Source organism: Gallinula chloropus, assembly GCF_964237585.1.
Source record: "Gallinula chloropus genome assembly, chromosome: 3".
Taxonomy (NCBI): domain Eukaryota; kingdom Metazoa; phylum Chordata; class Aves; order Gruiformes; family Rallidae; genus Gallinula; species Gallinula chloropus.
The window spans coordinates 53,776,817-53,803,351 of NC_140087.1; positions in this window are offsets into that span (position 1 = coordinate 53,776,817).

A 26,535-nucleotide genomic window follows, 5' to 3' on the forward strand; every position below is an offset into this window, starting at 1 on the left:
TGGACACACAGTGAACTTCATGTCCAGTAAAATATCACATACAAACCCATTTCTGGATACTCAGTATTCACAAAGTTAAACAAGTGAGGTGGGAGATAAGTGGGTGCAGAATCATGCCTCATGTCAAAATCACACTTGCTAGTCTTGATGGGCTGCTGCAGGCAAAGGCCTAAATGAAGTTTTAGCACAAATTTAAGGTGCAGAATGAGGAACTGGACAAAACTGAAACAGCAGCTACTATTCAAACTGCTTAACTGAGCAAAAGTCATGATTTCCATCTAGTGAAAAACAGACCTATTTAATCTCCAGACATGCTAAAATTGGTATGCTTGGGATGATGCCAAGGGATTGGGCAGAAACACACACACACAGCTGCAGCCATCACCTCCCGGGCTGTAGTCACCACCAGTAACCACAGGAGTTAACCCTGCACAGTATTTCCAAACTGCCCTACCAAGGACTCTGTAAATGGTCAGCAAAAGCTTCACAGAATCACAGACAACCCAGGTATGCTTCCTTAAAACATTTTATCCTGAAAGCATTTGTAAGAAAGACTTGGGGGTGGGTGGAGAGGACACCCTCAGTGACCAGACCAGCCAACGCAGGTTATCTGGGGAAAGTCACGACCTCAGCTGCAGCAATTTTGATTCCAGCTGCACTAACACCATGGCTGCTCCTAAACTTATGAGCTATGAGTCTCTCAGCACTGCAACCTTTCCACCACCCTTTAAACAATCCACCACAGTTCCTGACCCAAACAGCTTTGTGGTTAGATAAACCCACCTCTAAGAACATCCCTGGCTGTGGGGGGGCGTTGGAGAAGATAAGCAAGACAAAGTGGTTGATTTCAAACCGTAGAAAGTGCCTGTTTACCCCGATAAACCAGCAGCATTAGCTTCCATGTAATTGCTTTTCTGCTCGAAGTAAGAAATCTCTTTCGGTTTCTGTTTTGAAAGGGCCACAAGTACATAAGGGATAAGGGACTCTGAGGCCAGTCTTCCTCAGGCCTGGCCTTCCCTCCTTGCCTCACCACAGGCATCAGCGACGCTTGCGCTGCTCACACACTCTTACATCTCCCTCTGCTCCGATGCACGCAGGCAGAACAAGGCAGCTGGGTTTCAAACTCCCCAGGGACAAGCTCTGGCCCGAGCACCTGCAGGTTGCCCAGGATCTCTGTACAGCTTCTTTGGAAATCCCAAATTTGGAGCTTGCTTTGTCAGCAATTCTGGCGTTGTTGAACTTACTGTGTTTCCCACAGTACGAGCAGGGTTTAGTCGAAGAGCCTAGCTAAATATTCAGATTTCATTTCTGCTTCCTTCTCAATTAGAAACTCACCCCTGAACAGACTAGATCTGCTGATATTTTAAATACTGCCAACTTAAACCAAAAACCCCACAAAGAAAAAAAAAAAAAGAGCCCAACAAAAGTATTTTTTATTGAAAACTGCCCTGCTTTCTGGCCTGGTTACATTTCTGACATTCTCCTTCCTATTATTTTGGAAAGGTGTTTGCATTTGAGAGGGAAAGCACTCATCTGTTCCTGGGGCTCTCTGACCTACTTCACCTGAAAACAGACCAGCATGAACCTTCTGTCTCCCCCTTTGAGAACACACATTACAGGGAGGAAAAGAAGTGAAAAGTTGTCCTTCCTGATGGAAGGGCAATAAGAGCTGGAGAACTTAATGACAGTATCTAATCGATGCCAGAACTGTGTACTTTCTTTCCAAGGACAATCATACACTTCAAGTAATTTCCTGTTTTCAGGAAGGCACCAGCACTGGAGTTGGATGTGGGAGACAGTGGTTCTGCTCCTGGTCTGCCATCCACCTGTGTGGCTGTTACAGGCAAGGAAACTGAAGTAAGAGGACTTGATATGAGCCATCAAGAAGCAGGATGTAAAAGCACAGGCACTCAGCAGGCAGTTGGTATCAATACGCTTTAAAGCTCCTGTTGGAAACAACCAACTTTGGCTCTCTTGCTGCAAAATAGTGGGTGTTGGGATTGGGAAAAGAAGAAAGTTTTCCAGAGCTACTAGAGCTTCTTTCCATCAGCCTCTTCTTGAGTACAGAGATGGGTTTGTCTTAGCGGAAAGAGTGACTGGAGATGGAATTTTTAATCTGTTAGTTCAGTTTCTGTCCAGTTTGATGTCAGCAAGGAGGAATTAGGAGACACCCATAAGAAGTTCAGTAGCTCCGGCTTGAGCTCCACTGGGAGTGGATTCGGTATTACCAAAACTGCCACTGCACCCAGCAATGACTCATATTTTTATCAATCCCACAGGGAAGGCCAAGTATCAGAGATGGAAACTCAGCTGCTTTCATAGTAACTCAAGCCAAGAAAGAAGCACTTTCTCGGGTAGTTGTGCAAGTAGGATTTTCCAAAGGGGAAGACTAGGATGTGGTTGGGCCTGGTCACTTTGCAGCCTGTGTAAGTTATTGGAGCAGGAAGAAAACAACAGCTGCCTGCTACAGTTTCCAGGAAAAGGGTTATTCAATTCCCTACAGTTAGAAAAGATGGGTGGTTGTTGGTATTTAAAGATATCAATGCCCAACCACATGACTTTTTCACTCAAAAGGTATGACTACAATCCCAAAGTCTCTCCATAGTTGACAGGAGACACTTCTGCACATGGGAGGAGTATGCTCTGTCACACAGTGTGCTTTATCTGAGCTGGGGGCGGGGACACACACACACAGATACATGCACCAAAAAAAAGTTTCAGTCTCTGGGCTGTCAAACCTGTGTTCTATACTAGTACTGAGAGAATGAGAGCTTAGATGACTGCACCTAGCAGCTATGTTTTGACAAGCTGTCAACCCTTCAGACCTGCCAATTCACCTGTGATTTCCAGAACTCTTCTAACACCGCAGCAAAATTGGAACCTGTCACCAGAGGTATTAACAGCCAGGAACACCGCAAACAGATACTGGAAGGAGTCTCACAAGACTGTTAATGCTGATCCTGTGCCCGCTGGCTCTTTCAGCTCCTGGAATCCTGCTGTGTTTGTGCATCAGTGCTGCCGCCGTGCCATAGCACCCAATGCTGCTGTGCCAGCATCATGGACACAACTCAGCAAAAGCACTTCTGTTTCATGCCTCACCATTAATACCTCAGTTTGTAGGGAAGTGGTGACATAGTGTCCTTGTTCAACCTGGAAATTAGACAACCACAGAGGTTGAAACAGGCCTAAGTAGGCCGAGAGCCAGAATGAGGTCTGAGCTGAGAAGTCCAAGGCAAATGTTTTTCTCTTGAGGGCTCAGCAGCTGCTGCCCAACAGTTGACCCCAAACAGCATGCCACAGCCCTGGTTTCTGGCACAGAGAACACTGCTCAGGGACTTTGACCAGCTACCCACAAAATGCAGGTCCAGGACACAGAGTTTCAGACGTGGCTGGCCAAGAATAAGGGCCACATGAGGTCTTTCTTGACAAGCTGGGCTCCTCCTTTTAGCCCTGTGGCTTCATTGAGGCCACAGAAAATTCCAGGGGCTATGTTTGAATTACAGGATCTACACAAACAGATGGAGGAAGCTGAGATGGAACTGTATTGGGATGCTGAAGACCTTTACTGAAAATGGTACATCTAGAAAAGGATTAAATAAAAATACAGAACAAACAAACAAAGAGATGCTACTTTCCTTAATGTTATTGCTCTCAAGCCTTAGTATTTTAAGAGTCCTCTTATCTTCTTCCTTTGTTTCAAAAAGCTGGGGTTTTGGCATATAAACTTCTAGCTTTGGCATATAAACTTCTAGCTTACAATAATAAAATAAAGAAGTACAAATTCCTTTTTCTAATATACTAGAAAATACACAGTTTTGTAGTAGAAATATGTAACACTATATAATAATTATTTTTTTTAAATTCATTAATATCATTTGGACATGTATCATCATGTACACAAGATGACAGGATGGCATCAGCCTTTCGTTTGCTGCCTGTGAATTAGTCAAGAAATGCTTGTACATAACCAAACAAGCAAGAAAATGCTGATTTCAGAGTGCCCGTTGCTACTTGCCCTTAACTAGTATTAGAAAAAAGGACTGCACCCTGCACAGATCTCCAAGACCAACAACTGTGTATTAACTACTAAGATACAAACAGGTCCAATAGGCAGACTAACCAGTCCAATAACACTCTGATCAAGTTCTGTGGTTTATTTGCAAACGATTTAGATTGGCTTCCCAGGTATATCTGATTTCATTTTCAAAACGTACATAAATTCCCACAGCCTCACTCAGGTTAGCTTGGTTCTACAAATACATCAACTTTCACCAGGTATTTCATATAGAGAGCACTCTAAGGACTTCATGGTCATTCAAAACACAAATAAAAGCTATTAAGTGTTTCTGCTGGAGGAAGTCACTGAGTATTCACAGAAAATGCTATTACAGATAGGAAATGCAAGATACAGAATGGATAGCATGCACACAGACATTCTCCTATTGTCTAAAAAACCAGCATGTAGGAACAGGCTAAAAAGGGTGTTGAATTGAACAAAAGTTCACCACACAATGCCAATACAGCAGCTGTACTGGCCCTACTGTTTGTAACCTGACCTAAAGACTTAAATCAATGGCCTTGAACACAGCCTTTCAGTTGTCTCTTGAAGCTCCAGTGTTAGAGTTCTTCCTTCCAGAGCTGGAAGGACCATTTTGAAACAGTGGTGAAATAGAGAGTCTAACGCTCTCTTCTCTGCTATGCACCCCTGGCACCCAACGGAAACCTCAAAAAACTAAACAGAGCCCATGAACAACTTCAGATCCAACCAAACAGTATTCACAACTGTTTTAGGTGTTTGAACATCTGAAAGCATGCTTCAGTTTCCACTATGGTTATAATGCTAATTGCTCCCCTCTACAGATGAGAACCAGGAGAGACCAAGAGCAGAAAAAAGCAGTAAGTATGTTGTCACTGTAGAGCTGCTAAGTTTGCACCGTACTTGCTTTTGCATTAACTTGCTTCTCCGACCCTGCAGGAAAGCAGCCAGCGCTTCAGTGCGCTTGTCATGGTTACTATGTCACACACACATAAGTCACCCATCCCATTCTTTCAACCACTGTGGATTCCATCCTCTAAGGCCATAAGTCTTTCAGAAATGGATGTTATAATCAAGCTCTTTCAAAAGTATTCATGACTGTGTAACTACTCAATTTAAATAAAGCAGTTAGAAGCGGTTCTGATCAGAATTTATATGGAAGTACATGGTTTAGAAAAACCCAAAGAAACTCAATAAACTTTCTAGATTCCTAAGCCAAGTAAGCATTCAATAAAGCAACACACAAATCCATCTGACTGGCTGTAAAACGTAAGTGGCAGTGAATGCATTGAACTCTGGGACACACAGGCTGTGACTGCCAGCTTTGCTTTATACTCTGCTTGTTAAAGCCAGCTGTGCAACTGCACGAAAATCAATAAATCGTATCCCAGCTGGGACTGCCCCATGTGCCATGCCCTGTTTCTGCTGGACAGTGACAGAACCTGTGCTTTTCTGAGCAGCTCTTCCTCCAGCACCCTGAAAGCGAATCCATCCGGGGCGGGGGGGCACCCAAAGTTAGACTAGAAGGAGCTCGATCTGGGCAACACCTGCGCTGATTTCACACCAACGACGGGACAAACAGCTTCACCACAAAGCTCGCACGACCTCTCGGCGCACAACCACGGAGAGCTGCCAAACCACTTGGTTTTGACCTAGGCAGAGCAAACGCGGTTGTGTAATCTCGCCTTTGACTGGGAAGGAACACAGAAGCCTCTCGGTCTGAAAGGCTGAACGTCAGGCTCGCTTTCCAAGTAAGGCTTACATTTCAAACAAGCGAGGACGCCGCACTACGTACTCCTAGGTGTTCTGGTGACTACCCCCGCCTCGTACAGCGAGGTCCCGGTGCCCACACAGATCTCCCGCCGCTCTGGGACAGGGCTACTAGGCGTTTCTGCGAGAGGGCACGAAGCAGCATCACGGTGCCACCCGCCCCGGCGGATCGCGGCCGCGGGGCCGCGGCTCCCCTCGGGAACCCCGCTCTGGTTACCGCCAGCACCTCTCCACAAACTCCGCTTTCTTTACCTCAAGCGCAAAGCACCGGCCCGGGACTCACAATCCCAAACACAACCTCCAGCGGCCTCCCAAGCGCCCCCCACGCCCCGCGGCAGCGGCACCCGCCCGTCACCGGCCGCCGGCGACCCACCTTCATGCTCAAACCCAGCTATTCACCCCGCTGCCCCCCAGCTGCCTTGCGCTGCCCGACCCCTCGGCGCCCCACCTCACCTGAACCGCGGCGGAGGGAGCCCTGACGGGCGCCCCGGTGCTGCAGGCGCGGACCGGCGCTGCCCCCAACGCGCCCCGCAGGAGCGCGTGGCCGCCGCGCCTCCCCCACGCCGCCGCCGCCATACGGCTCGCCGGCCCCCAACACGCGGAGGGCTCCGGCGCCGTCGCCAGCCTCGTACCGTCACGCGGGGGAGGGGGGGGGGGGGGGGGGAAGCAGCCAATCGGAGCGGCCGCAGGTGCGGCGCTGCACGCCGGGAGCTGTAGTCCGCTGCCCTCAGCCGGACGAGAGGGAGGGTGTCTCCGCCGTGGGCGTTCGGCACACAGGTCCCGCGTACCCGCCGCACCTTCCTGAGGCACGGGCCGCGGGCAGCTCTTGCGCGTCGCTCAGCAGCAAGGGCAAAACGTGCACAGATAGCCCCTTTTTTGCCCTCCTTCCCCGGCCCTGCCTCGGCTCTTCAAGTGCCAGGTGTAGAGCCCAAGGCCTACGGGCCTGCCCTGCCTGCCTCCTGTGTGGGAAACGCGGGTGTTGAAGGGTGTGTGTCCCAGCAGGGACAGGTGGAGGACCAGGGAACACTGCCATCCTCAGCTGGGGTACACTGCAGTTCTGCCTGGGTCTCAAGTAAAACCTGGAAAGCTTTGTCAGAAGACGGGCACAGGAATGAAACACTCTAGTCTTAACAGGGCATAAGAAAACTTACTTCCATTTCCCAGTCTAACAGATTTTCTCTTACTCCCAGTTTTTCCACAGGCAAGGGACCTTATGGTGAAACATACTCCATGTCTGCAGAGCGTGGTCACCCACTGCCAAGCTGAACTTCAGGGACTTGTTCTGAACCTGGTTTACGCATTTTGGGTGCCCAAAACTTCCCTGGATTCCCTTCCACAAATCATGTCAGATACTCTTCGAAAAGACACGTGTTTCTTAAATTACTTTTATAGCTCTTAACCTTAGAACTCTGCAGCTGTTGTACTGCTGTTCCTGTTAAGAGTAAAAATCACACCTTTATACTCCATGCGGCTTCTGCAATAACTTCCAGTTTAAAAAATTCTTTCCCATTGCCAGATTGCTCTGTCTCAGATATCTGCATTTGCAACTAATGGTTGCAAAAACAAGGATCCTCTGCACAGTCTTAATCCTTCAGTCTTTGACCTGTTGCAGTTTTACACAGGCTGCAGCTCAGCGCCACACACCCACTCACTTCCCCCCACAGCCAGATGGGGAAGGCCTTTGGAAAAGCAAAAGTGAGAAAAGGCTTGGGTTGAGATACAGACAGTTTAATAGGTAAAGCAAAAGCTGCATATGCAAGTAAAGCAAACCCAGGATCAAATTCCCCATGGGCAGGCAGGTATTCAGCCATTCACAGGAAACCAGGGATTCATCATGCCTAATATTTATTTGGGAAGACAAACACTATCATGCTGAATGTCCCCCCTTCCCTCTTCTTCCCCCAGCTTTATATGCTGAGCATGACACCATGGGATATCCCTTTGGTCAAAATGGGTCAGCTGCCATGGCTGGGCCACCTCCCAACTCCCTGTGCAGCCCCAGCCCACTCACTGGTAGGGTGGGGTGAGAGGTAGAGAGGTCTCAGCTCTGTGCAAGCGCTGCTCTGCAGGAACCAAAACACCCCTGTGTTACCAGCACAAGTCCAAAGTACCAGATACTGTGAGGAAAATTAACTCTGCCCCAGCCAAACCCAGCAGACCTGTGCAGTACTTGATGTGTGAGTAACTGGGCCTTAGATTTGCTTGTGTTAGCTACTATTTCAAGACATAGTTATATATGCTGGTGCAGAATAAAATGTTTAGTCAGGTTATACTTGAATCTTTGCTCTGTAGCAAAACACTTTCTTCTGTCTAGTTCCATCTTAAGCATTTAGATTTTATTCGGTCTTTAGGCTGGATAGAAGCTCACAAAAATTGCAACATTGCCTTCCCTGCCACTCCCCTCAAAGCTGAAGCCATTTGAAAAGAAATACAGACTTGAATGACCTGTGATGTGGCCAAATATCTATTCTGAAACCATTCTCAACAGTATGATGTCAATGTAACATATACCCAGATCAAAACAACAGAGAAGATAACATGGCAAAATACCACTTTAAATTAGATTTTTAAAAGCAAGCTTAATGTTTTCATTTATAAAGTATCACTTCTCCCTGTAGAACTGAAATAACTGTAATTAAAAGATTTCCTTAATTTAATTGAACAGCAAGTGATAATGAAGGCTGAGATACAGAAAGCATTTTAACTTCATATTAAATGTAGCAATTGTTCAATGCACCTTTTAGTTGTAAAAAGTTTAATTAGATGCAAAGTGAATAAAGATAAAAAATTGTAAAACCTCAGAAAGACAAAATTATCATTTGTTTAATCAGCATTAAAAATGTTCTGCATGTCCTCTATTAGCTTGCTCCAGCAAATGTTCTCACCTGCAGTGAAAGGTCTGGTTCTATAGTTATTTTATTCTACTTAAAGACTATGTTAAGCTTGACTTACATCTGTAATCCACTTGAACATGTTGGGGCTGAGAATATCAGGACAGTGAGAAATTAATTGTCTTTGTGTACTTGAAGCCTCATATTTTTTCCAGTTTTATCAGATTGTATATAGGCATATCTCATTTCACCAGCATAAAATCAGCTGTTACACCTCCAGAGACAATCTCTTACTTCTGCTGGTTAACAGAAAAACATGCCCAGAATTAAATGGAACTGTAAAATAAAGGTAAAGGAGTAAGAGCATCTACATAAGAGCTGTTTCTGATTTAACTTTCCTGGGATACAGTCTCATGTCATAGGTCATGAAAGGTAAGGGTTTTTGCATATCTGAGACAGCAGGTGGAAGTTTCATTTCTTTGCTCTTCTCAGCAGCTATCTGAAGATATCTTTACTCAGTAAAGAATTAAAAGTTTGGGTATTGCATGTTTAGGCCAAGACACTGTACAGTGTCCTGCCCCTGCTTTGTAACATTAAGTTGTATGTGATATTCTACCATGACAAAACAATCTCTACATCTAGCTGCAGAGACTACTGTCATGCTAGTGAAGCTGAAGACAGTTGCTCAAAGCAACTTTAGGATCCGCAGAAACTCTTGCCTCTGGTCTTTCAGTTGTCTTCTAGACATTATGCAGACTTTCACTTGCACTTGGCATGGAGTTGGCAGTCCAAATTCCAGTGAAAGACATTTCCTGCCCTTTCCTTTCTGACTTACAGGCAGCCTAGATTTGCCTTTTCTTGTTTGGCTGTTTATTTCTTTTGGGATTTTGCTGAATTTATGCTTAACACCTTGCAGGCCTCATTCAGCACTCTTGCACATTCATCAGAGAATAACGAGCTTTCCTCAAGAGACACTGCACTGTGCCATCTCTAAAAGCCTGTGTGAGGACCAAGGAGCATTACACTCATGTGGGCAATTGAATGGCAGAGTCCAGTCCATGTACCAGAGTCTTCTGTGAGCCTATCCCAGAATGACATGACAATACAAAGCACTGGACTACTTCCAGTGCTATTTGTACTTCAAAGAAGCACTGAACAAAGTTTTAAAGATATGCCAATAATGAAATACTACTAGTAATGACTTAAGTCTCAGTAGAGAGCACAGCATGGGAACCGGATGGATCTGCTACACTGAATCACAACTGCCTCATTGTCCAACCTAAGTATCCGTTGAGAGTTTCTCAACATCTTCCTGAAACTTTGGGCTACATGCCTGAACAAAAGACAGGGCAAAGTGGAGACTAGATCCTGTCCTCACGTGGGGCTGGAACACAGCCAGGGGTTGTGTTGGGACTGCAGTAAGGAAAGGCCACGGGAGCCAAAGGAAAACATTCACGTCCAGCTTCCTGCAATCTGAGCACAAATTACCTGTAAGACTTTGCAGAGACACTGCAATTGTTTTGTCTGTTTCTTGCAAAACCAGCACTCCTTTAAAGAGGCTATCACAAGGACCAAGGTGCACTGTTAAATTTCAGGGAATACATGAGGTGTGAATGACTAGCTTTGAACATATCACAGTTGCTCCTGAGCATCATTCCTTTTCTCAGTTCAAAGCACCACACTTCATAATTCTTATCTATGCTTGAGAAATCCTAGGGAGCTGATACAGCAGAGGCTTCTGTTACAGTTTGCTTCCCTTGTTAGAAAGAGGCATGAGAGCCTTTGGTGTTTCTTGCTGGCACAAAATAACATCCACAGTTCTCTAGAACACACTGCTCCCATGGAATTAAAAACCATGTGTCAAAAACCAGAGAGTTACAAACAGAGATTCTGTAAATACCCATGCCCAAGGCTGCCACAAATCCAGCAGCCTCTGAGATGCAGAAGAAATCAGAACAAGACCAGCCACTCTAATCCAATTTGTCTGAAAAATCACTGGTATGGAACCAGACAGGCCAGTTGGAAAATAGGTGTCAGTGCTGTCTTCTATCCCTCCTTGCCCTTTGTGTGCTGGAGAAACCCTCTCCCCCCCTTATTACCCTCCTCCTTTGCTGTATTTTTCTTTGCTGTCATCCAGTTTCTCTGCTTACAGCAGAACTTGCAAGGTTCATTGTAAGCAATCTCTTTATGGGCTGACCACACAACTTTACTTTTATAACTGGGTGCTTATCATGTTTAATACCTGAGAATTCAGGAGTTGGACTTAATGATCCTCATGGGTCCCTTCCAACTCAGGCTATTCTATGATTCTAACTGTGAGAAGAATGAATACAGTGACACAGAACACCACCATCTAATAATGTTGACATGGGTATAACAAAAGGAAAGTTTAGACAAAGTTTTACACTGTCTCAGCTTAACCCTCTGTGGTCTTACTCTGGGCAGAGAGCTTCAATTGAAGGTTTGGGGTTAATCTGTTATCATGCCTACATATTTTTGTATTTGATTGGATTCAAGGACATGGTAAAAGGAGGTACCTAGTGTTAGAAAACATCAGGATACTGTTTTCCATCCCCACAGATGACCTAGACTTCCAATGTCCTCACCTCTCATCCCACTAGAAACTCTCCTTCCTCTCCATGTTACAAAGAGAGTGCTTAATTTCAGTTAACTGTATTTTATTAGGTTAAGGGTTGACCTGCTGGGAAGCTGTGCTGCAGAGGAGGACCTGGGAGTACTGGAGAACAAGCAGCTCTCCATGAGCCATCATGACCAAGAGGCCCAATGGTATTCTGGGGTGCATTAAGAAGAGTGTGGACAGCAGGTCAAGGGAGGTTATCCTCCTCCTCTACACTGGCCTTCTTGTCCACCTGGGCACACTGCTGGCTCATGTTCAGGTCAATGTCAACCAACAATCCCCAGATCCTTTTCCTCTGTAACACATAAAAGTCTAAAGGCTTAATACCTAGATGATCTCCAGAGGTCCCTTCCAACCCCTACAAATCTGTGATTCTGTAGTGCTGATGCATGATGGTACCATACCAATGGGTCAGTGGGACGATGCTAGGACCCTGCAGGATAGCTGCATGATTTTTGTCCAAAATACAGAATTCCACTGTATTTCAGACAAAAATCATGCTCTCCTTTTTTCCTCAAAGTGCAAATCCAGTTTTTGGTCTCCATCTACTTTAAGAGAAGGAATTATGCCTTCCCTGCTGCAAGAGAACTGTATTGAACATCAAAAAGGGGGAAGAGAAATAAACTCCAAATGGCCTTATACTGGTTTGGTCCTTAAGCATTAAAAACCCAGACAAAAAAATCAAATCTCTTTTCTAATACAGGTGTTGTCTTGCTGTCTTGAAGTTAGTCCCTGTATTTGGAACAGCAGTTACTTCAGTTAAGCAGCTATACATATGATCTTATGAAATATGAGTATTTCACACTTATTTGGCTTTGAAGTAAGAAATTTCATCATCAACAACAATAAACAAACTTCTCCATATCCAAATAAAACAATTAGCAACAGCACAGACATATAAGACTTTCTTGTGCTGGAAGTGTTTGATGTTACTTGAAAATCAGTTCAGTCAAGGCTCTAAAGTATACCTGTCTTGTTCCTTCCAAAAGTAAGTGGTAGTGCTTATAGCTGGGTTCTCAGTTACCTAGGATAGGATTTATTTTCTGCTTATTTCTCAGCTTATTTTGCTGAAACAAACCAACTGCCAGTTCATTAGAGCATCCCCTCAAGATAAGTGAAACTGTAACAAACAACACTGAGAAAGTTAATTTGTACCCAGAGAGCTTTATCAAGTTAGAAAGTCACAAGGCAGAAAATGGAACAAAACAAGATAATAAAAACATCAGGACATCTTTGTGGGCTGTTGGCATTTTTTGTTTTGTAGGTGTTTATATCAAATGCTGATTTTTTCAAATACTGTTAAATACCAGATTTAGCACCCCAGAGATACTTCACTTTCTGTCACTTCAGATCCCCTAGGCACTACAGTTCTGTTCAGTTCTTGCACATCCCAATAAAGAACCGTGATTAAGCAAACTGAATCTCACTGAATATTTCCCTTTTTCACATCTTTGGCTATCGTCTTGTAAAAGACAGAAATGAGCTTTTTGCAGACTCACTCTGTTCTCTCATCTTCTTTTCCCAATGCTTTCCTTGTTGCCAATTTCTAAGCTGCATTTCCAAAACCAGGTAAAAATGTGAGAATGCCTTGGAAAAACTTCAAGTTTTCAGATAGAGCACTATTACTTTGTTGTGCATTGTTTAGTCACTGAGGTGGTGGAAAAGTGGGCCTGAGATGCTCTCTTTAGAGAAAAGACTTCTGCTGTCCCAGTTCCTGTCACTCACCTTCACATCAGTGATTACAAATTGCCTGTCAGGTAACAAAACCAAGCCCCTGAGAGGCAACTAACTGAGCAATGGCACTCAGTCGAACCTTAGAGAAGCCATCAAGCCGGAGGTTTCGCAGGTTATGACAACTGTGCCCACTACATTTGAGAGGTCAGAGGCTTTATTTTCTGTAGTCACTGCACTTTGAAAGCTTTTCACTCACTACAGTGGTAATTGCTCAGACATTGTGTCTGGCTAACCACCCGGTTTCTGAAGCACTCTGGTGTGGTGAAATGAGAGTGGATGATTTATTTCATGGGGAAAAAAGCATGTAGGACACACTATTGGCCTTGTATTTTTCATAGCCAGTCATTAGGATCCCAGTCTTGAAAGTCTGATCTCCTGACTCAGTTATTTCACCTTGAGGAACTGAGGTGAAAAAAATTAATTATAAAACAAAACATGAGTGGAACAGGATGATTTGACACTGACCTGAATGGACTCATTTGCTGGAATGCCCTTGTCTTAGTGGAATGCCTTTATTTTGGTTTATTTGTTTTTTCTCTTTTTTTCAAGCTCGGCAATTAGGGTCAAGGGGTTTTGTGTCACTGCTGTTTACAAGTGCATTTCTTCCTCTCACAGAAGAAAATAACTATTTTTATGAAACCTTCCTGTTCCAAAAGGCATCAAACCACATTTGTCAGTACCATCCTGTCATTCTGCATCTTGCTGTTGAGCAAGTCCTTCATCGCTACACACAGCAATCATGTGATATCTATGAGCAAGGCTGAGCACTTTGGTTAAACACAGCATGGCAGAAAATGGAGAGAAAAATAAAGATGAAAAAAGGACATAGCAGAGAAGTGGGACTGAGATACCTGATGTTAGTAATTACCTCAAACTTCAGATATAGCTGAAAATGTTACTTCCAGTCAAGATGTTTAGAGCCAAACACTTATAAAACCTGTGTGACCTTAAATTTCTAGAATTATTTTGCAAAATTTCAGTTAAGCAGTATAGTTTCTTCCATTAAACACCCGGTGTGATTTAGCAAGAGATTTTCTCCTCCACATAACTGTCTCTGCAGTGCAGCCTTGTACCTTCTGAAAAACAGTCACAGCATTTAAGCCAGGAAGGGGAAAGTGAAAGAAAGGCCATTGATCTTAAAGCAGAGAAGGAAATAGATAATGTATAGTTTCAGATGTCCAATGCTGGGAATCAATACCATGTAAGACAAAGATATCCACCCTTATTTGCTTTTTGTTCCCCTTCCATGCCAAAGTTTAATAGAACTATAGGGTATTACCCTCCACACCCAATGCTTATGTTAAAGTTGCAGAAATGAAATATTTAGTGACAAAACAAATATTCCTAGTTTTGGCATCCATCTCTGCATGCCCTCAATGTTTATTTGCCTTATCTTTGCCATTCTCTTAAATTTCTCTTCAAACTTCTGCCAGCCTGTCCTACTGCCCATCTCCTCCTCTAGCCTCCTTATTTCTAACACCCTCTCCTTTAAATTCCTTTCCTCCCATCTGTTTGCTTTGCATCTGAGATGGGGGAATGAGACAGACATGTTTCCATATGAGAATGTATTAGCGAGCAGAAACAGATAGTTATAGAAAAAACCAAACCCACAAACATTGCAAATATCACCATGACAGCTTTACTGTCTGAAACATCAGATGTTCATATATTTATTTCATTGGTTCGAACCTCTGATTGCAATCCTGAGATATCCCACTACTGTCCCCTGAACAAGCGAGGTCTCTTCTCACTGGCTTTTTCCCTTGTGTGCAACCCTGCCTCTGGCAAAATGGATTGTTTATAACCTCATTACCTGTAATTTCAGAACACTGCACTTGCAACATTAATTCCAGTCTGGAACTGATTTGAGTCTCCCTATACCTTTCATTGGCTAGAATATGTAAACCAGTCCCAACAACAGTTAATAACTCTGTGTAGCAACAAGGACTGGTAACTAAAGAAAATAATTTCCTTCCTGGTTCCATTTTCCCCCCCTCAGTTTTCTAATGAACACTGATTTAATCAGTCTGATCAAATCCTCACATTTATTTCATTATGGTAACATAATTTATTTTACCTTCGCTCATTTAAATTAGCTTCATTATAGACTTTCTTTGGTCTCTGGCAACATTATGGAAAATAGGAAGCCTACGTAGTTTGGATTCTTCCTCCAGCACTGAATTTTGAACCAGAGGTGACTTTAGGACAAATACAAAAGCAACTCTATGCCTCATTTCTTGGCAGTCCAGAGAAACCCTTTTTTCCAGTTTACACATCTTAAGAAGAATAACTAGCTTAAGCAGCTTGTGATGTCAGCAAGGTTTCCAAAGGGTAACTCTACTCTTTTCAAGCTGGACGTTCTATCTTTACTGCACAACGCAGCAGGGCCAGGACCCTGCTAAGCTGAAGCTAATGGAGCAGATACAATCACACTGCCTGAATCTGCAGAGGTACCAGCTCAGATCAAGAGAAGCACAGACATAATGCCACAGCAGCTGCATCCTAACAAAGGTAATGTGTATGCACACAGCAAAATACTGAGTTGTTCTGCCTCTGGAGCTACCACTTTATTGCCAGCCCAGGAGTCTGCCCTGTGCTTGCTGTGTGCTGCTGATGTAGTTTTGGAAGGTGTGACAGGTGACCAGTAATATAAAATCAGATAGTCCTCATTAAGGATCTCACATAGGAATCCTTGTTTAATTTTACTGTCTGTGCTTGTTTCTGCCTTCTCTCATCATTGCAGTCTCGTAGATGGATCCTCCAGCCACTGGCCCGCAGAGCAGCTGTACTGTCTGCCCCTTGTTAACTGTGCCAGTGTTCATTTACTTAAATCCTAATGAAGAAGCAGCCTTGAAGAGAAACTGTCATGGAGCCAAGGTGTATCCTAATGCCTCACTACTCCAATATCTAGGTGTGCATGAGTCCACGATAGGGAATAGAATGGAGATGTCTGAAACCTTCACCTCCTGCATTAGAAAGTTGTTCTAATCACCTTGGAGTCTAAACCTGCATATCAGCCTGCCAGTCCTTAGGCTGTGGGTTTGTATTTACTATCAAGTAGGTATTTAAACATATTCTGGGAAGACACAGACTGACCTCCTCAGTTGGTGGTAGCAGCATATGGAACCCCCACACGAGCAGAAGGATACAAGCAAGAGCAAAATAAGTCCTACTAAAATCCTGCCACAGGGAAAGCCATACTTAAGTTCTCATGCTAAAGCCTCTGTGGCCACAGGGTCCCAAACTCTGTATTCATGTCAGAGGAGACAATACCCATCCTGAAAAACTTAGTACTAACCTGGCAAAACGTCTGATAGAAGAGTGATTCAGGTGGAGAAGAGAAAAATGAAAAGAAAGACTGATTCCCAAACCTTCAGGATCTATCAATAATCCTTGTACTTCCACCTAAATGGAGTTGCTCCACTTTCTGTAATCACTAATAGTGAGTCATGGAAAAGAAGTGTTCTGGAAACTTCCATGTAGTTTGTTTCTGCTGTCAAGACATTTGACTGGCACAAAAATTATAATCTAGATCACAGCCACTCCCTTTTTGGTGATTAACATGCAAGGAAAATAAAAACCAAATTAAGCCTATTTTACTTTATCAGGAAGAAACAGCTGTGGGACTGAATGAAACATTTTGATCCCTGGCTCTTTCTAATCTGTCATCTTTAGTCTGCAAAACTGAGTGCCTTGAGAGAGTATTTGGTCTGCTTATTTCCATATTGACACTTTAAATGTGGTGTGCATTTGCAGATTTCTCCTGCCATGTAGTTCCTTTTTTTCTTTTCATATTCACAGAAATATGCAAAATAATATTAAGCTTTTTCTCAGAAATTTCCCATAAAAATTTAGACTTCAGGAAAGTTTTCAATGAGACGTGCTCCCCTGGGAAATGTCATTTCAACACTGCTATTTCAAAACTAAACTATTTAATAACTCACACTGTCAGTTAATACAATTGATGTTGGAGGGGGAACAGAGTCATTCTTTAAATAGAAAATAAAATCCAAGAAGTTGTTTCATCACTGGATTCTGGTTGTATAATAATTTGCAATCAACTTGCAGGGGTAAATGACTGCATGAGTGAACAAGGCTAAAGACTACTGAGCCCTTTGATCCAATTTTACTCCAGCTCAAATGAAGAAAGTAGTTTGCCCTTGGATTATTAGGAAGGATATTCCTTGTAATTTATTTATGATTAGGATATTAACTCAGTCTTGAGAAGGTTTACAAAGACTTGAATCAATTCACATGCAGACTGAGAGCCTAGATAATGAGTATGTGCAGAAGTTAAACCTAAGAACAGCTATATTACAACAGAGGTGTGGTGGTTGAGCCCCAAGTAGTGGCTGAGCACCACACACTGCTAACTCACAGAGAACCAGACAGAGCCACCATGGTTTGGGATAAGGACAGTTTACTGACAACCACATCAAGAACAAAAAGCCAGGACAAAGTGCACACACCCAGTGATAACACAGAGAGTACTTTACCGACCTGGCAGTACCACTGAACTACATACCCTCAGTCTGCCCTTCTGAAGGCACCCAGGAGCCCCCTTTCCCAACCAGCCCCTTTTATATGGAGTGATGTCAGGTGTTGTGGAAACAGCCTGGGCTAACTCAGCTCACCTGTGCTGGTTGCCTGGGGAGGTTAGCTCTGGCCTGGCCAGAACCAAGAAAAGAAGTAAGGCCAAAACAAGAGCCACCAGCATTTCAGACTCTCTGCTTATCTTCTCGAGTGACTCTAACTCATTGTGTTCAATAGAGTTTTATAATTGTGTTTCGCTGCCTGCTAATACCTCTTTATTTATTTTTCAGATTTCTGTGACTTCTAACAATAACAGGGGTACTTGTTAGAATTAAAAGAAAAAAAAAAGGGAGAGAGGGGGAAAGCTGGCTGCAAATTTTCTCTAAGAAATTTAGCAAGACAGGAAGTGGCTTGGAGAATCATCAAGATGAATCTATTGCTTTTGCAGATAGATGGCCATGTCACAAACTTGCACCTTTACTGTTGCTGAGAAGGCAGTTTACAGGAAGGGAGTTCTGATGGCTATAAACCTTCTTCTAAGTTTCAACCTTAAAAATTTGTCAGTAGCTTATGCACAAATTGGTCTCTATTATATACCTCTTTCCCTGACTTTCCAGTCATGTGTAGTCCTTCTCAGAGCAGATGAAGCACATCTTCTACATTTCTTTTATTAGATATGTTCTCAGGGTGAGTAGGGACATCAAAAACCTTCCTCTGTACTTGTTCTGCTGCAATTAATTTTGCTGCAGAATGTTTGTTCTTACTATTCTTTAGGTCCTGTGAGCCAGGGAAGTGTTGCTACTTTTTAGCAAAGTCATTCCTGGAGATCCTTAGTTAGGGAAGACTGCTGTGAACTCCCAGTGCCATTAGACATGGCACATATGTTGATCATCTTTCTACATGACCCAACATTCTCCTTGCACCTTTCTGATACTTGGAAAGAAGAAAATCCTTTTCTTTACCTGGGTGGCTAGATAGAGATACATCCTTCCAGCAATTAAGTCCACACTCTGCCTTATATGTTAAATTAATCCTTTCTCAATACAGAGGCTGCTGGAAAACTCTTTCCTAATATGAACCCAAGATACATTTGTTGGTTTGAAGACCATATCATGTTGGTGTTGATAGACAAGCTATGACTAATTAATAAACATAGGATCTTCTGTTATTTCAACACTAGGGAATGAGAAATGATGCATGATATAAACCCATGATCTTTTGTTTTATGTTATTTAATTTAATCTCATTTCTGTTAGTCAGGGCACCATGGTAATCCAGTTTTTCCTGTCCAATATTCAGTACCACCTCAGATTTTCTAATGGCTGAAAAGTGTATGCAACAGATTTCATCAGAGCCCCAGAATTCTGAGCCAACATCACTAGTGAAAATATTTGACAGGAGAAGTCAGAAGACAGATCCTGAAGAGCACCACTAGCCATCTCTTTACAGGCATTCTCTTTCAGTGAGTATTATTTGCCATGTTCAGATAGCAGTTAACCAGCTGATGTCAAAGTAATAGACCATTTGTTGTTTGAATCACACTGCTACTCCTTTCTTAAATATAGAATAAAATATCCTATCCTCAAAACTCATGGAACCATTTAAGACTGGAAGGGAGAGCTTTTCAAAAGCTTTACCACCAGACTTGCATCAGTTATTTCGCTGCTGACTCTGCATTCTCCTTGTCTGTACACTCATATTAATAGGCTTAGAATGTGTATGTAGAACAGAGAACAAGATATTGCTTACTGTTTGCTCATTTATCGGTTATCTCTGCTTCATACCATTTCCATACATAGCAACACTATTTCTTTCATTTAGTAGGTTTTGTTTCTACAACTAAGCAATGTTTTGACATTTAGTTTTGTAAACACTGCAAGCTCTGACATACATTGATGCTTTCCAACTAGTTTTGTACTTGCACTTTTGGATCCACGAAGTGTATTTTTTTGTTTTCTGGTCAAGGCTTTCCTTCTCACCCTGTTCTCATTCCCAATGTTCTTGTGGAAGTTATTATTATCTTTGAAGCTCATCCTTACGGTTTTTTCCCTTTGACTGGAATGTAAATAACAGATAGGGTTTGTCGGCTGAGATGCAACTGTGGTCTGGACAAGGGCCATCCAAACTCACATGAAGTGATTGTGTCATGTGAGGCACTACAGGAGCAGGTAGCTATCTTAATTCCCTGAGTAAATCCCTTCCTCCTTCTTTAGAATAAGAATAAATTCTATTCCTTTTCAGTATCTTATATGTCTGTGTTGCAGCAAATTTCTTTCATCTCTATTAATGTAAATAACTTAGGACTTTGATTTTAAATTAATCCACTAATGATCAGTATATGAAGTTATTGGATTCTTTTGTAATAACATTTGTCATACCAAAACAAAGTCTAACCAGCAACAGTCATTTGTCTGGGATTTTTTTGAAAAAAAAAAAAAAAAAAAAAATAGATCTCTTGTTCCTTGGATCAAGAAATATCTAGAACAAACTATTATTTAAGTCCTGTTACTCTTTTCTGCATGTAGTTTACTCTGAATTTCTGTGCAGTGTCTGTTCCTAAGCAAGATTCAAACTTACAGAACCTATTTTGGACTTTCATGGCCAAGTGTCTTTTTTTGTGGTGTCGTCATCATCATCATAATTATTTTTATTACTTGTTTGCTTGTTTAAGAGATTAAATGACAAGTCCAAGATAGATTGCAAGGAAAAGGAGAGAGGGGCGTGACAGATTTTCCCATACCCTTTTCTTCAACAGTGTACTGTCTTTTAGGGTGCTCTGGCCCATTGCCTCTCCTGGCTGAGGAGGCTGGAGTCCACCTCTTCCATCTTGGTAGCTGTACTGTAGTCAGAATACTCCTAAGTGGAGCCCCATCAACCCATTTCTGTTGAAGAATAATTAGCTTTCAAGGCAGAGGGAAAAAAAAGGCTCTTCAGCCTTGCAGCTAAGTCATTCTTTTCTGCAACATGAGCAGCATGACTGCTGCTTGCCACTTGCCACTCTAATAAACACGATTATGTTCAGCAGGCAATGACACCTGACTACTGAGCAGATGCCCAATGCACAAAAATCACACATAACAAAGTTTTATTTTATTTAGAATTATGTCAAGACCTGCCTACTGGATGGAGTACGGTATGAGCTGTGTTCATTTACCAGTTTTTCCCTGTCCCCCAGTTTTCATTTGAGAAAAGATCGGCATCATTGTATTAGGATTACTGAATCAGACCCTGGAAGTAAAAATACTATCTCATTAATTCCTATCTGTTATGTGAAATGGCAAAACATATCAGAACCCTGCAGCAACCTCCAGCCATATAGCAGAAGCAGCCATGTTTGTTCAGGATTGTGGGAGGAATGTGCATGGAAAGGGAGGTCTGAATGCCAGAAACATCTAAATGCCTTCTCGGGCACCTTCACTAATGTTTAAGTGTTTAACTTCCCCTTGAGATGCTTTCCCCTTTCAGTTTTGCTTGGCTGTTGTTCTTTGTTCGTTCATCTGAAATTTTACTCAGACTTCTGTGAGAAATATCACTAAGGTCCATTAAACTCAGGGTTCCAAGGACTTTTCTCACTTTTGTGCAAGGTTGTTTTTAACATAGATCTGTTCTCCAATTCATCTCCCCATGTTGTCCACAAACAACCCTGCTGGCACAACCGGGAGACTCATTTCAGAATGAATGAACACAGTGCTAATAAGAGAATTTCCTGGTGCTTTCTAAGTGCCTGTGCCCTGCTCAGCTGTAGTGAGTAATGGGTAGTAAAGGGCAGCAAAAACACTGTATGCAGATTCTTTGATACACATCAGAGAGGAGGGTAGGGGAGAAAAGCTATGAATGATGAATAACAAGCCAAGGAATACTTTCCTATTTCTCTATAATTGTGAAGGTTTTGCAATAGCTGGTTTGCTTATTATTAGCAGTTACCCTCACTTGTTTAGTTTGGAATTGTCAGCCATTAAGAACAGTGAATTTGGTCTCAAGCCTTTGGCCTGAGATTCATTCGAAACCTTCCTGAAGATCAGGAAGAATGCATGAATTATTTGAATGTTTTCTCTTCATTGCTGGGAAACTTCAACAGTGGGGCTTGGGGAATCAGAGCTGTCAGGATGCAATCTTGCAGTGAGAAGGATGCAATAACTTTACTAAGCTCTGGAAAAGCCTTTGTGTCAGCATCTAAGTTTCCACCAAGTCAGTGGAAATGATGAAATGTGGAGCAGCATTACTTCTCTGGTTCAAACAGCTCACCTTGCCACAGTCCAAAACCAGCCTTGAAGTGTGTTTAATAAAAATCTTACAACTTTCTGGTTAATTACTAATGGAAAACATACTTGTGGAGAGAGTATACGGACATCTTTCCTCATGTCTGTGGTAGCATTCTTTGAGGCCTAGAGCATGAGATTTTAGATGGTGGTACTCTTTTATCCTGTTTCTTCCTTCAGCTTCCAAAATAAATCTTCTGAAGCACCAACCTGAGGAGATGTATGGAGGAGCTGGCTGCATGCTGAGAAAGCACAGGCCCCACTGTGCTAGAGATGTCATTTCGACTTTTCTGCATGACCTTTTATAAGTCCCTCCAAGTAATTTTGCACAGTGGCACAAGTGAATCTTGCATCCATGTTGCAAAGAGACGAGATAGTTGACATGTCTAAAATGCCATTGCTATGAAAAAGAAATCTCCCAAACTATTATCTGTTCTATAATGCATGTACAGCTTCTTCCTCAAAGGTGTTTATCTGAACTCTGCCTGAGATGAATACTGACAAAGAAAAACATCAGCTTTCTGTTCTTTCACCAGCTATAGTAACTATTACTGGTATAATGATCCCTCACTCATGAAGACCTTTCCATTAAAACTCAACTCTCTTTTCTTACTGGCCACCAAGTTCATAAAAAGCCCCATTTCGTAAATGTCAGGTTCTACTTCTTTTATGCCAAGGTTTCTGGGAAACATATCAAGAGCACTGAAGATATTAATATGTCTTGATGTTTCTCCAACCTGCTTTGTGTAGTTGGCAAAATAACAGGGTATTGGATTTTGTTTGTCAGCTGTAAGAAATGTCCCAGAAAGGAAAGGGAAAGCATATTGGCTTAAATTAACATAGAAACAAATATCTATTTTAAGAAAATAAGCAAAATACCATTTTGTATAAAGTAGGAATGTTTCTTTTGACCCCTCTGTTCAAGGAACTGCTTTATTTCTGGGTTTGAAAACATTACCTTTTTTTTTGTTTAAACTTAAAAAATATCAGTGGCTTTTGTTTTCAAGCAAAAAAATGTTTGTCATGTTTTTGAGAAGTTGCAGGAAAGAAGAGAACATTTGGGGAGCTTGATATTTCTTACTCTTTTCTGGGAAATTGAAACTGGGAAATTTGATCCAAAGAAACAGATACTTCTAGTTGCCACAAAACAGCACACTTTGGTACGCTTATTTTTAAAACTTTTGTTTTAAAGTACAGCTGTAATTCTGTCCTGGTTTCAGCTGGGATAGTTAATTTTCTTATTAGCAGCTGGTAGAGTGCTATGAGAATGGTGTTGATAACACACTGATGTTTTTTGTTCTTGCCAAGCCATCAAGGACTTTTCAGCTTCTCCTACTGACCTGCCAACGAGAAGGTGGAGGGCACCCAAGAAGCTAGGAAGGGTCACAGCCAGGACAGTTGTGAATCAGACATCATAGAATCACAGAATGCTTTGGGTTGGAAGGGACCTCAAAGATCATCTATTTCTAAGCCTCTTGCCATGGGCAGGAACACCCTTCGCTAGACCAGGTTGCCCAAAGCTCCGTCCAACCCGGCCTTAAACATTTCCAGGGATGAGGCTTCCACAACCTCTCTGGGCAACCTGTTCCAATGCCTCACCACCCTCACGGGAGGCATATAGCACCACGCTCAGTATATAACTGAGGGAGTTGGTCAGGAGGAGGCACAGCTTTTTTGTCAGTATTATTACTGTCTTCCTTTTCTGTCCTATTAAACTTATCTCAATCCATGAATTTTACCTTTTTCCTTTTGCTTCTTCCCCCCATCCCAATGGGGCTGTGTGGTTGTTTTAGCTGCCTGCTGGGTTAAAATACAACAGACTCCTACTGTAAGTAAGTACCTATCTTTTTCTTTGTGTTTGGTTTTATATTCCTAAGTCTTTTTTCCTGTTTGGGATGATAACACAATGTTGTAATTCAACAGAAAAATAACTTCAGCACATGTTCTGGTTCAGAAGGAAGAAATAAGAGTTAGGAGCCTGGCTGATGACCAGTCTTGTACTTAGAAGTGAGCCCTAGGCAGCTGAGTTCTTTCCACCAAGTCAGTGCACATAACTAAGCAGTAATGTGCCATCCTATAAGAGATCGGTGAGATAAGCCAGCACATGCAGGAAACTTGGAACAGGTCTGGGGAACTGTAGATCAAATGATAAGTAGATTTGTAGTAAATACTTACCCCACTTCATGAATTAAAACCAAGCACTGAATTAAAAAGGTGTGTGTGGGGGGGGAGGGGGGTTAAGTGAAAAAAATAAAACGTTTGCAGCTAGGTGGTGCCATAGGCTTATGCAATCCCGGCCAAATTAGTGAAACTTTGTAGGAGGACTTCCATTCTACAGGATGTACAATTCCATAGTACAAAAGCAGGCTGTGATCTAGGAGCCAGAAACAGTTTGAGGGAATCTGTTTTACTCTCTAGTACTGCAGCAATAGTAGTCACTTCCGAATGATTTCCTTTCCCATGACACCCACCAAATCAAACAGAAATGACAAGATGACCCTTCTGTAGAGCAGCGGAATTGAGGTAATAACAGGGGAACTTCAGTGACAGAGGAAGAGATGTGTTTCCTGACAGATGCTGAAACTCTGTACGAGCTCTTCATCAAATTCATGTACACGAGTGCTAGACATGGAATAAGAGCTGTCAAAAACACATGGTGAATTGTCTTGCTTGAACTGGAGTTGGATAATATGAGAGCTTGCACTAATTATTTGCTTTAACACTTTGTGTCTTCAGCTAGTTGTGCCCATGGAAGTACATTCTCTAGTGATCCCCTCCTGAATACAATGTTCAAATTTTATTCTTTACCCTTAATAGTTATCCAGTTCTTTCACTTACTTTTCCTTGACTCCTCTAAACTCCTCAAAAATAGCAAGTATTTTGTTAAGAAACTCCCACAGAAATCTTATGTAGCTGAGAGAAACAGCAAGCTAAGTATATTTAAAGGTTTATTTTCCAGATGGTGTACTTTCATACCACTCCTGAGGTTCACAGAACTATTTTAGTTGAATCTTTTCCGTGCTTCCTAAAAATTTAGATTTTGAGGTCAAATTTGAATTTTTACATTATTATGTGGCACAGTATAAATGACATGGAGTACAAATGCATCATCTCTAGAAGAATGCACCTGACAGAGAATTCAAACTGTGTGGATCACCATCTTGAACCCAATAACAAAATCTCAAGGGAGACGACGCAGTTACTAGACAGCAGAGTTCAGCTGAACTAGGTGATGTGGTTTTCTTCAATCTCTTTCCATATAGCACATAAATTTCTCTAGAAGTCAAGTTAACTTCTTCTGTTGCTGTAGAGCTCAATGCATTTTTTGTGGTCACATTCCCTTTGGAAGTTGTGCATGAACAGACTAGGAATGGAACTCCATCTGAACTGAGATGTGTCTGAAATTTAGGTGGCAAAAGTTTCAATGAGCTATTGAGACCATCTGTCTTCAAGTGCTACCTAAAAATTATGCCTCTGTTTTGGGCCCCAAGAAGGACCCTTGGTGTCTACCTTGAAATCACTGAGTGGATTAAAATGTGGGACTTCCACCTGCACTAGAAGTCTCACACCTGAATTTCTTAGCTGGAGTACTTTTCTACTAGTTCATATGTTTCATTCTCTTCTTGTGACAGACAACTATGTTCCTCCTCTTTCCACCTCTTCTACCTTCAACCCTCCCCTCCCCTTGAGTCATGGCACCACGTGGAACCATGTCATCAGAAGAAAAACAATTTATCTTACCGCAGGTGATCTGTTTCTTAGTGTTCAGTACACTCTTTACACTTCAGTAAGTACAAGTTGTGTATCTTGCAGCAAGAGGGCTGTTGTGTTTATTCTGTGCTCTTTGCTTATTTGTGCCTTGATTATATAGTTCTTTCTTACAGTGACATTTGCAGTGAAAATGTGTACAGACGAACTGTATGGAAAATTGTTACCTACTGCTTATCTGTACTACGTCTTGTTTATTTTTATGCCTTTACCAGTCAAAACTCCCTGAATGTAAAGGAATGACTAATGGTATTAGAAACTCCATTATTATTATCACAGGGAACCTGAGGCAGACAGGCTAGTGATAGGAGCGAGGAAGGTTTCCATTAGTGCTTCTCCTAATCACATTTGCAAGCTAATGTGTGACAGTCGGATACCTTGATGCCTTGCTCAGTGAGGGCCAGATCCAGTGGTTTTTTGCTCAGCGTCTGTGGACGTTGTGCATACGAACAGCAGCCCTTCATGTGTTGCAGCAGGATGGGGTATGTATCTGTGGGCTGACAGGATGCCCTGCCTCTCTCTTCTGCAACAGCTCTGCAAGGATAGCCTCAGGCACAGCCAGAGCACACACTTCTGAGGCGTGCTAGTATCCTGCCCGGCCCAATTAGGAAGCATGCATATTTGAGCTGGCAGGCTGATAAAGTTTCAAACAAAGCAGATACCAAACCCTTCTTGAAACCTCTGTGTCACTGTGGTGTCAGTGTAGCCAGGTTTTCATCAAGGAATGGTGCTCTGGTTTTCAGCAGAACTGTTTTTCTGCTATCACCATGCCAACCAGGTGTTGGTCAGATGGCCAGGTTGTTGGTTATGCCTAGTCCTCATAATGTGATACTTTGCACAGGCATTTACCATCTGGTTTGGAAGAGTTAATTGTATGTGTGCAGCTGTCAATACAAAGTTCAATGTGCTCAAGAGCAAACAGACTATGATGGTTATGATGTTCATTAAAAAAGAAAAAAGAAAAAA